Below are 8,599 nucleotides of genomic sequence, written 5' to 3' on the forward strand. Positions count from 1 at the left end.
GGAATAATGCTTTGCATAAGGTTTTTTATAATAATATGTGATATAAGTGCAGGTAACTCAACATTTTATTTTAGGTTAATTTAAACGAAGAAGTTGTAGCAAGTGGCAATTTAGTAACAGCATATCTGTGCTGTTTTGCTGTATGCAAATAACAATATTCGTAAAATCGAGAGAAAAACTGATACAGTATCCTAATGGAAAGAGCCAATCTCATCTATTGAAACAACGCAGTTTCCGTGTTGGAATTGTTTCCGAAAGTGCAATGTGGTGCCACGAACAGAGAATGAGATTGAAAGCACTAAACAGGTAAGATTAATTTCCACACAATTTTTAAATTCTATTTAAATAAGCAGTGTATGAAACACTTAGCCCCATGCAGATACTTTCTGCACTCCAGTTAGCAAGTACCAATGGAAGTGCAACATATTTGTCGTGACGATCTGTCAAAGCTAATTTGCTGCTGCCGTTGTTGTTGGTTGTTCATACTTGTGTAGTCGGGCCAATTTTGCGGTGATTGTGAATGCAAATGTCAACATGACAGCACCGACCCGCACTGCACAACAAGGCAACGGCACCGTACTACACCTATCTGACTGGGGCTTTAGACCCGACTGCTAATTGCAAATAAATATGGTGAAGGACATGGCCTGGGTATGTGAGTTGCAGAGTCAAAGGAGTCTGTTTGAGGTTGTCCGATGATATACGATTTGAAACTGTCAACCTTTAAATTAACAAACGTCAATTAATACCTATTAATCTAGAAATGCCAACAATACAAACTTATTCTTATTCCTGGATAGTAGATAATGAGATAAGAAGAGTTTTTAAAGCTACTTCTTTGTGATCACAGGAAATTATTAATTTATTATTATAAATGTACCTATCTGAAAATTATAGCACTTTTTTTTACTAAACCAATTGAAAAATTGTTTTTAGATGTCCTGCTTCTTTCTATTCCTCTTCGCCAAAAAAAAGGAATTTATACGGAATAAAGTGGATTCTGGCTTGGATTTCTCTGGACTAAAGGAAAGGAATTTAGATGGAATAAAAGTGGATACAGTGGGAGTTAAACTCGCGAGTTAAATGATGAACGTAAAACTAATTCTAACCAGAATATGACTTTGTGGGAATGGTTTTTTAGGTATGGCTTTAGGTATGGCTTCGTGGGAGCAGATACTAGTTATTAATGATACAAGTTCGATATAATCATCATAATGAAACGCGTGTAACGTTAAAATCACGAGGTGTAACACGTAGTTTTAGTTCCACAGGTTTCATTAATAATGTTCATATTGTATCATTCAAAATTTAATCTACAACGGTCCAAACAGATTTTATTTGCATTTTTCATAAAACAAAATTCAAAATTATCAAGTGCCCATACTAGTGGATGTCATGGTAATCACGTTTGTCAATTTTGGCGTTCGCGATGGAAAATAGCAGTAATTATTATTTGCGTGCTTGTTCCGACACGCCGGTAATCGCGCGATTCTCAAGAGGACCTTATTTTTATTTACATGAAAATGTTTCAAATCGTTCAGATAGAACCGCGCAGGATTAACGCTGTGTCTGAAGAAAGCGTAATGAATTCATAAGATCTTATGAAATCCAAAGTGGACATGGTAAATCTGCCATAATGACAACGTCGTAGATTACAGAAATAAAGTATCCATTTGGTCATAGAATACTAGATGAATTAAGAATGAGCAAAAATTCATATTTGATGGTAGTTCAAATGTGAAAAGGTCACACCATGCTTTTCATTAAATACAAGAACTTGTTCTTATGATGAAAAGATCTTTGTCATGTGGACTCCTAAATTGCGATAGATGTAAGAATGGAGAACAATTCAAATTTAATATGTTTGTAACCTTTTAGGTAAATTATTAAAACAGTTAGTATTGTATTGTTATCTGTTAGTTTTCTTAGTAAGTGATTTTAGTTTTTAATTAAATATGTATTGATATTTACACATATGGAAAATGAAATAAAACTATTTGTACATCTTCCTTAATTTTAATTCATTTAATCAGTGGCCAATGGTAAACATTTTTTTAATTCTCATATTGAAAATCTAGTGGTGCACAAGTTTGAACAATACAGTGGAATGCTCTCTCAAATGAGGCATGACGCCACTTTGTCTAATGTAATGATCCTGGAAATAAATCACTCTCAAAAGTTGTTGCTGCACTGCTTGTAATCAGAAGATAAAGCTTTTTTGAAGGAATGCGGAATTGCACCTTCAATTTCCGTGCAATCCAACACAATTCTGCCATTTGTGATGTCTTTGAAGCATGTCGATATAAAAAGATAATTTTTCTCTCTATTACTCATATTACTCATAAGGCCCGCGTACAACATTACAAGTAGCACATATAAATGTGACGATAATGTTTTGCATTTTCATGTTACCTACTCACTGTAAATCTAAAACACTTAAAATATTTTAAATTTAATCGAAACTTCATCAACGTACATAATAGATATTCTGGTGGTATGATTTCCACAGCCCAGCTACACTAAAAAGTGAGCCCCACTAATATCTTGGAACAATAGTTTTTTTTCACACTGTTGTAGTTGTAGGGTTTCATTTAAATTTGTATTTTCTTCTTTGAGTACAACTTGGTTTTTTCAAGTATTCGAGATTTTAGCAAAAATGTTGAAGTGAAAGGACCTGCTTCCATGGTTCCGGGTTCTTCGTTACATTTCTTACTGGTCAAACTTTTTTGGTTTTTCTGAAAATACACTTTCAAATTTCAGAAAAATGTTTATTAATACACACCTTTTCCACGTTTCTGGATAAAGAAATTTCCATGTGCCCTCTTTATTCCATGGGAATAATATGGTAGTGGTGACCCAACATTTTGTTACCATTGTTTTATTTATTTTATTTTAGGTAAAGTAAAATTTATTTGACACACCTAATAAGTACAAGTACAAGTACAAGTTATCTACCAACTATTGGTTTTCTACATTGCCAACATATTTTAAAACTAAAGTAGCAGAGATGCCAACAATTACTTTCAACACCTTCTCTTAATTGTTGAGATTCACTGGTTTTACAATATTACAAAACAAAATGACAGCTGTTTTAGATATTCTATGGTTATTTAACATCGCAAATAAGCAAATCTTTAAATTTGTTGAACTTATTTTTACACAAAGGTTTAGTAAATATATCTGCGATTTGATTTTCTGTTGAGCAGTATTGAATTTTTAGCAAACCTTCTCTTAATTTTTCGTATAGGAAATGATACCTTACGTCTATATGCTTACTGCGTTTAGTAAATTGTCCATTGTTAATTAATTTGATTGCACTCTGATTATCAATGTTTAACGTAATTTGCACTTGAGCACTCACTAATTCTTCGATTAACGTTTTCAGATAAATCAATTCCTTCGCACAATCTGCTGCTGCTATATATTCAGCTTCCGTCGTAGATAACGAAACCAACGGCTGCTTCTTTGAACACCACGAAATTGGTCCGCCACAGTAATATATAACATACCCGGTGGTACTTCTACGAGTCTCTACGTCGCCTGCAAAATCTGAATCACAATATGCAATAAGATGCACATTATCATCTTCGTTGCTAAACTCAATTCCTTTACTTTTCATTGTATTTAGATATCTAAAAATTTGTTTGACATTCGAGATGTCTGCTGTACTTGGGTTCTCTATTTTTCTGCTTAAGTAGTTAGTTGCGTATGATATATCTGGTCTGGTTTTACTCGATAAATATAGCAAGCTGCCAATCGCTTCACGATACGGATAGTTCTTTGTTGATTTTTCGCACAAAACCTTCTGGTCACTGTTGATCGGTGTATCGGCAGGCCTCGCTTCACTCATTTGAAAGTCTTTTAGGATTGATTTGGTGTATTTTTCTTGACAGAGTATAACCTTGTTATCCCTTGTTATTACATCGATACCTAAAAATGAATTCACATTTTCGTGTGTAACGATTTCAAACTTTGTGTGTAGTTCTTCCAGTAATTTATTGATTTTTGATTCGTCATTGCCCATGATTATACCATCGTCTACATAAATTCCTAAGTATAGGTCGTCGTTTTCACTTCTGAACACACACGGTTCTGTTTTTATTGCTGTTAAACCGAACATCTGTAACGCACTTGTGAAATGCTTATTCCATCGTAATGGCGCTTGCTTCAAGCCATAAAGAGCCTTTTGTAGTCGACAGATTTTATTGTCTCCATCATATCCCTCTGGTAATTGCATGTAGATTTCATCAAGTAATGCGCCATACAGGAAAGCCGTTTTTATGTCGAATTTTTTCATTATGTAGCTATTCTTGGCACCTAAAGCAAACATTATTCTTAATGAACTTATGTTTATTACCGGACTGAATGTTTCAAAGTAATCTACTCCATATTGTTGTTGACATCCACGCACGACTAGACGTGCCTTATATCGACCATCTGATTTTACTTTGAATATCCACTTGCTCGTTAGAATTTTCTTTCCTTCAATTTGTGATTTATCGACAGGAACCCAAGCATTGTTTTTCGTTAAAGATGCCTTCTCTTCTTCGATTGCTTCTTTCCATTGTTCACTTTCTGGCCCATTCACAGCTTCATTGTACGTTAGTAGAACATAGTCTTCGTAGCGTTTTGGTAATTTAATCACTCTGCGTTCTCTTGTAAGTTCATCATTTACTGTAGTATCACCAGTCTGGTCTATTATTGGGCTGCATTCAATGTTTTCAGGTATTTTCTCTTCGTTCTCGTGTGGACGGTCATTTACCACTTGAACCACTGCATTTTCCTTTCCACCTTCGTTTTGATTCTGTTTAAATATAACATCACGTGAAATTACCACTCTTTTTTTATTAGGATCAAAGAGTCGATATCCATTAGTAGCGTATCCAATGAATATATATTTCATGCTACGTGCATCGAGTTTTCTCAGGTAACCTAAAACTTTCGCATAAGCTTCGGCCCCGAACAGCTGGAGATTTGACAGGTTAGGTCTTCTACCGGTCCAATTTTCAATAGGTGTTACTTTAGTCACACAGGAAGTGGTAGGTGTTCTATTAAGTAGATATGTAGCTGTTCTTATTGCTTCACCCCAATATTCCTTGGTTAGCTGCGAGTCAAATACTAACGCCCTAGCTTTTTCCATGATTGTTCTGTTTAATCGCTCCGCTTTTCCATTCAGTTGAGGCGAGTGAGGAATTGTGTAATCCAGAATTATTCCCTTTTTTATACACCATGTTTTTATATTTTCATTTTTAAATTCACCACCATTGTCACACCTTATTTTAGACACTCTGAGGTTATGAAGAGCTTCCGCTTCTTCCACAAACTGTTTTATGTAGTCTATTACTTCGCTTTTCATTGTCAAAAGGTACGTTGCACAATAATGAGTGTAGTCGTCCAGTATAACTAAAAAATATTTCTTTCCGTCCCATGTGATTGGATCAATTGGCCCGCACACATCCGCATGCAGTATTTCCAGCGGTCTTTTGGCTCGATATCTTATTGTATTAAATGGTTGTCTTATTTGTTTAGCCTTTAGACATACTTCGCATACCTTTTCCAATTCCTTACATTCATTTTTGGAAAGATTCAGGTTGTCCGAAACATCAATCAATTCTTTCATTGTTGCCCCACTTAGATGACCTAATTTTCTATGCCAATCTTGTACCTTTTCGTTGTTTTCGGCCAGCATACTTTCGACATCTGATGTTGACGACAGTTTTACCGTATATAAACCATTTTCTTGTTTACTGCCTTCGAGCACAACTTTATTAAGCTTAGTTATTAGTACTTTGTCTTTTGCAAAAGTCACATTTCCACCATTCTCAGTTATTGCACTAACAGATAACAAGTTTTTTCTTATTTCTGGTACGTACAGCACATTGTTTAACACACAAGCTTCGCCGACAATTGTACCTTTGCCTTGTGCTTCAATTGTTTGATTTTTCTTTGCCACAGAGATTTCACTTTGAATTTCTTCTAAGTTTTTGAACATCCTCTTATCGTTAGACATGTGTGAAGATGCACCAGAGTCCACCACGAAGTTGTTACTGACGTTGAGATTTCCAGTTGTTAAGAATGCTACTTTTCCCTCCTTTTTGTCTTCTGGTTCTTCCTTTTTTCGAAAGAAACAATTTTCTTCCCTGTGATTAGTTTTCTTGCATATTTTACACTGCTTCATTTTCGATCTACAATCTTTTGAAAAATGGCCTGGTTTTCTGCACGAATAGCAGATCTTCTCGGTGTAATGTTTCCTTAACACGTTGGCTGCCAACTACGAAATAATACGTAGTTGGTAGTCTGTCCTAGGTACCAACTACGGAATTATACGTATTTTGCAGCGCTGCCTATAGAAGCCGTCTACGTTCTTATTCGTAGCAAATGCGTGTAGTATAAGGTATGGCGGTCTATGGGACAAGAATTAAAAATAAGTACTGGTCGCTGTAAACTGAACTTTATTCTCGAAAACGCAAAAAAAATGAGCCAATTCTGTTATAATATAAATTTACAGATCTTACGTGTGATAAGCTTTAAAACAATTTTCCACGCAAAGAGCAGGTTTTTCTTCACACACTGGACGGAAGTAACGTGTCTCACGACGTTTTTTGTTGGCGGTGCACACTCTGCAAGGTTTTGATGGCCGGTTTTTCTTTTCAGTTGGGGGTAAACTCTCCAAATAATGAAATGATCCAGGATTGGGCTTTTTATTCGGCTTAGGCATATTTTCGCCAAGCAAACTCTCAACAACCTTTTCTCTGAATTGTAGAGAGGTAATTTTTGAAGAAGTTGCGTTCCGATAGATTATGTATGCGTTGTGAATATATATTTCAAATATATGTAAAGCAACTTTCTTGTGCCATCTTATTGTCTTTCTCAGGGCGGAATAATAAGAAAGCATTTGATCTGATCGATCTACACCAGACATCCCATTATTGTAATCGCTAACTATATTCGGCTTCAGAGAAGTTTTTCCATTGCGGTTGCGCACAAGCTCCATGTCGACTTTGTGTTTGTTTGAAATAACAAGAACATCTCTCTTGTCCTTCCATTTACAAACTACCACTGTTCCTTTGCGCTTCCATGTAAGCTCTCCTCTTTTCAACTTTTCAGCGATGACAACTTTTGGATTTCCCTTTCTGTTGCTTCTTAGGGTGCCACAAAGGAATGTTTTCATTTCCGAAAGTAAAGTAGTAAGTCTCACTGAGTTATAAAAGTTATCCATGTGTAAAACGTGTCCTTTATTGAGATAATCTTTCATAAGATGTAACACTACCCCAGTTGAATGACCAACATTTTTGTCTTGAATATCAGATTTGCCACAGTAAATTTTTATCTTTTGAACTAAACCATTAGACTCGCATAATTTGTATAGCTTGACGCCGTATTTGTGTTTTTTATTTTTGATGTATTGCCGAAAGAATAGTCTTCCTCGCCACAACATCATCGACTCATCAATGCAGATGTTTTTGCCTGGTGTATAGTTATTGCGCATAACCTTATTGAAATGAGTCAAAATAGGTCGAACTTTATATAGTCTATCATCAGATGGAATTGAATTGTCGGAACAGTGCAGAAATCTCAATAAAGCTTGAAATCTGTTTCGGCTCATAACTTGTCTCCAAAAGGGAATGTTGTAAAAGACGCTTGTGCTCCAATATGATGAAATTTGTGGAAGAGAACATGGACCCATGTGCAAAAGAAGTCCAAGAAAATTTTTCATTTCTATAATATCGGTGTCCTTCCATGATAACATTCTAGACGACTTGCGCGTACGTGTTTTACCTATTTCTTGGCGGGCATAAATGTTCGTTTGTTCCACTAGTAACTTCAAGAATTCATCACTAAAAAACAAGTCCACAAGAATTTGAATATTACAGTCTGTGAAATCAATTTTTAGTCCCACTTGTTCGGAAAATGGAAAAGTAGGGGGGTCTTCAGCGATGTCTGTCCATTCATCATCTTCTAATAGTTGATCTACGTTGACATCTTGTACTAGCGAGTAAGATGAAATCGAAACGTCATCACTGGGGTTATTTTCATCGTCCACTATTTCATCGGACACCTCACTGTTGCTTGAATTATCGGATTCTTCACCAGAACCGCCATCTTGAGAAATAAAACCTGCCCATTCCGCCTCATCATAGTTTGCAATTTCTCTCAACTGATCTTCTGTTAGTTTTCTTTTGTTTGACATACTAAATGGTTAACCAATAAACTTTTACGCAAATATACTGAGAAACTATTGTTCAGATCCACTATTCACAAACACGTTTGCTCAACTCCATAAATAACCAACAAACTGCACCGTCCACGTAATTGTAGTATTGCACATACGCGTGCGTGGGTATAGGTAAATAAATCTCAATGAAAAGCGCAAATTGGTTCATACGAGTTATCTCGTAGTTGGTTCTTCAAAAAGAATTTCTATCACGGGTACCAACTACGAAATTATTCGTAGTCTCATTTTTTTGAAAAATGAGTTTTGAAAACATATTTGGACAATATCTTTTCATTATTTATACTTAATTCTACGCAAAAAATGATAAAACTGTATTGGGTTTTTTTGAACAGTTTTATGGAAATACTCTGGCAGCGAACGTGT

This window comes from Photinus pyralis, unplaced genomic scaffold (genome assembly GCF_008802855.1).
Source record: "Photinus pyralis isolate 1611_PpyrPB1 unplaced genomic scaffold, Ppyr1.3 Ppyr1.4_LG1, whole genome shotgun sequence".
NCBI classification, from domain to species: Eukaryota; Metazoa; Arthropoda; class Insecta; order Coleoptera; family Lampyridae; genus Photinus; species Photinus pyralis.